The 4042-nt window shown below is 55.0% G+C and overlaps 1 non-coding gene across 1 annotated transcript in view; it reads left to right on the forward strand.

The window, feature by feature from the left end:
- The first annotated feature begins 2420 nt into the window (after positions 1-2420).
- The window catches only part of LOC126114116 (small subunit ribosomal RNA), a 1908-nt gene continuing 286 nt past the window's right edge, over positions 2421-4042 (forward strand). Inside the window, exon 1 of the ribosomal RNA XR_007525070.1 lies at positions 2421-4042. This exon is cut by the window's right edge and continues 286 nt beyond it. This is a non-coding gene — a ribosomal RNA (small subunit ribosomal RNA).

Below are 4042 nucleotides of genomic sequence, written 5' to 3' on the forward strand. Positions count from 1 at the left end.
CCACGTTGTGCCTTAACCTAACCCACGTTGTGCCTTAACGTAACCCACGTTGTGCCTTAACGTAACCCACGTTGTGCCTTAACGTAACCCACGTTGTGCCTTAACGTAACCCACGTTGTGCCTTAACGTAACCCACGTTGTGCCTTAACGTAACCCACGTTGTGCCTTAACGTAACCCACGTTGTGCCTTAACGTAACCCACGTTGTGCCTTAACGTAACCCACGTTGTGCCTTAACGTAACCCACGTTGTGCCTTAACGTAACCCACGTTGTGCCTTAACGTAACCCACGTTGTGCCTTAACGTAACCCACGTTGTGCCTTAACCTAACCCACGTTGTGCCTTAACGTAACCCACGTTGTGCCTTAACCTAACCCACGTTGTGCCTTAACCTAACCCACGTTGTGCCTTAACCTAACCCACGTTGTGCCTTAACCTAACCCACGTTGTGCCTTAACCTAACCCACGTTGTGCCTTAACCTAACCCACGTTGTGCCTTAACCTAACCCACGTTGTGCCTTAACCTAACCCACGTTGTGCCTTAACCTAACCCACGTTGTGCCTTAACCTAACCCACGTTGTGCCTTAACCTAACCCACGTTGTGCCTTAACCTAACCCACGTTGTGCCTTAACCTAACCCACGTTGTGCCTTAACCTAACCCACGTTGTGCCTTAACCTGCTCTGTAATTGGCATATGACACGTTACATTAATCTAGTGTTGTCTAACCACAACCCTCTGAATATAGTTCGCTACTCGCACCGCCCACCCTCTTGTGTGTCGTTTCATGTTGAACACTTCGCAAGTGTTGCTTACTTTTTACATGCTCCCGCTGTACACTGTAATGTGGACAACTGCAGGATGTACATCGCCCCCCCCCTCCACCCTGCCTTCGCACGCTGGTCGTTCAGGTGCTTGCGTGTTCAATGCCCTTCGCAGCTGTTCACTGGCATTCGCATGTCGAAGCGCTCAGTCTACGTCGTGGTACGGCCTGTGTCCACTGTCCGCTGATATCGTAAGCTTAATCCTCACATTGTACTGCACATAGGTCCGTATGTACTGAATGATACGCTGTGGCACATGTGTGACCGTACGACTGCGCCCAACAACAGCGAACCATACGGTCCAAATGTTGTGCACTCAGCCACGTGCCGTCTCCCCATAACAGCTACATTGCAGTGTGGTACGCCATAGAGACGTGTGGGAGTAACGGACGCCCTGGATGGCGATCAGCATGAGCCGTCTGTTGATGTAGTGGCGCGTGTATTCAAACGTAGTCGTCTCTTCTCACACAGTGTGATAGCATGGTGCACCGCGTTCCACATCTGCGACATGGTACAGATGCTGGTTGACAGTCGGTCTCGTAATGGACATCGCATACGTAGGGGGCCACCTCCCACGTGTTCTCTAGTCGTGCACATTTTGTTGCGTGTATGTGGGCAGACGTAGTGTGTCGTGACACCTAACAGACAGGTATGCAATAATCGTTGCATTTGCAAACTGGGATGGACGTCTACGTTTGCTGGTGACGTGACGCAACGCAAATGAACAACTGGTAAACCCATTGTGGTGCGGTTGTTGTTGCTGGAGGTAAATCAGTAAGGGCAAATCTGTGTGTGAAGCGATACGCGGCGGTGGCTGGGTGGGACCGTCCCCGGCCGGTGAGGGGGGGCCGCCCGGCGTGCTGGCCGCGCGGTGCGTGGGCGCACGCGCTACAGCCGGCTGGTGGGGGCGCCCAGTGGCAGGCGCGCCGGCCGACGGACGCGGCAGGCGGCGCAGCTGCGCGCCGGGGCACCCTGCGCGCGGCGCCGGGCGGCCAAAGTGGGTCCTCGCGGGCCCGGTGCGAAGCGCGGTGGACATCTGCAGTGTGCTGGTCCGACTGAGGACTGTGTGCGTTGAGGATGCGCCGCCGCCCGGCACTCGGCGCCGCGACGCCGTCTGCTGCTCGGTCGCCCCAGCGGTTCTCGCTGGTGGTTTGTATCGCAGTTGTGCAGACGTGTTGGCACGTGCGCTGTGCTGGGAGAGTTCGCTTCGGCACCCACGTGGGGCCTTTGCCCTTCTGTGGCGCTGGCGTTGGAGCTGCCGGTCACCGTAGGTGGCGCGTGTTGTCTCCCGCCGGCAATGCCACGACAGCACGCTCCCGGGCCTCTGTCGGCAGCGGCAAGCTCAGTTGGGAGCACGGGTGGTCGCACCTAAAGCGTCTACTCGCCTAACTCCGGGCGATTGCGCTCTCTCGAACCCGACCAAGTACTTAGGACGGCGCTGCGCGCCGCCGGGACCTGAGAGGGTTTCGAGGTGTATTGTGCAGGGGAGCTCAGCCTCCTCCTGTTTGCAGAATAATTGAGCGGACGCTTGCGTGTTCGCGCGGGCCCCTGGGACACACTCCCGGGCGGCCGGCTGCTCAGCTCTAGTTGACGCAGCTCCCTGGTTGATCCTGCCAGTAGTCATATGCTTGTCTCAAAGATTAAGCCATGCATGTCTCAGTACAAGCCGCATTAAGGTGAAACCGCGAATGGCTCATTAAATCAGTTATGGTTCCTTAGATCGTACCCACGTTACTTGGATAACTGTGGTAATTCTAGAGCTAATACATGCAAACAGAGTCCCGACCAGAGATGGAAGGGACGCTTTATTAGATCAAAACCAATCGGTCGGCTCGTCCGGTCCGTTTGCCTTGGTGACTCTGAATAACTTTGGGCTGATCGCACGGTCCTCGTACCGGCGACGCATCTTTCAAATGTCTGCCTTATCAACTGTCGATGGTAGGTTCTGCGCCTACCATGGTTGTAACGGGTAACGGGGAATCAGGGTTCGATTCCGGAGAGGGAGCCTGAGAAACGGCTACCACATCCAAGGAAGGCAGCAGGCGCGCAAATTACCCACTCCCGGCACGGGAGGTAGTGACGAAAAATAACGATACGGGACTCATCCGAGGCCCCGTAATCGGAATGAGTACACTTTAAATCCTTTAACGAGTATCTATTGGAGGGCAAGTCTGGTGCCAGCAAGCCGCGGTAATTCCAGCTCCAATAGCGTATATTAAAGTTGTTGCGGTTAAAAAGCTCGTAGTTGGATTTGTGTCCCACGCTGTTGGTTCACCGCCCGTCGGTGTTTAACTGGCATGTATCGTGGGACGTCCTGCCGGTGGGGCGAGCCGAAGGCGTGCGACCGCCTCGTGCGTGTTCGTGCGTCCCGAGGCGGACCCCGTTGAAATCCTACCAAGGTGCTCTTTATTGAGTGTCTGGGTGGGCCGGCACGTTTACTTTGAACAAATTAGAGTGCTTAAAGCAGGCAAGCCCGCCTGAATACTGTGTGCATGGAATAATGGAATAGGACCTCGGTTCTATTTTGTTGGTTTTCGGAACCCGAGGTAATGATTAATAGGGACAGGCGGGGGCATTCGTATTGCGACGTTAGAGGTGAAATTCTTGGATCGTCGCAAGACGAACAGAAGCGAAAGCATTTGCCAAGTATGTTTTCATTAATCAAGAACGAAAGTTAGAGGTTCGAAGGCGATCAGATACCGCCCTAGTTCTAACCATAAACGATGCCAGCCAGCGATCCGCCGCAGTTCCTCCGATGACTCGGCGGGCAGCCTCCGGGAAACCAAAGCTTTTGGGTTCCGGGGGAAGTATGGTTGCAAAGCTGAAACTTAAAGGAATTGACGGAAGGGCACCACCAGGAGTGGAGCCTGCGGCTTAATTTGACTCAACACGGGAAACCTCACCAGGCCCGGACACCGGAAGGATTGACAGATTGATAGCTCTTTCTTGATTCGGTGGGTGGTGGTGCATGGCCGTTCTTAGTTGGTGGAGCGATTTGTCTGGTTAATTCCGATAACGAACGAGACTCTAGCCTGCTAACTAGTCGCGTGACATCCTTCGTGCTGTCAGCGATTACTTTTCTTCTTAGAGGGACAGGCGGCTTCTAGCCGCACGAGATTGAGCAATAACAGGTCTGTGATGCCCTTAGATGTTCTGGGCCGCACGCGCGCTACACTGAAGGAATCAGCGTGTCTTCCTAGGCCGAAAGGTCGGGGTAAC

Source organism: Schistocerca cancellata, unplaced genomic scaffold (genome assembly GCF_023864275.1).
Source record: "Schistocerca cancellata isolate TAMUIC-IGC-003103 unplaced genomic scaffold, iqSchCanc2.1 HiC_scaffold_285, whole genome shotgun sequence".
NCBI lineage: Eukaryota > Metazoa > Arthropoda > Insecta > Orthoptera > Acrididae > Schistocerca > Schistocerca cancellata.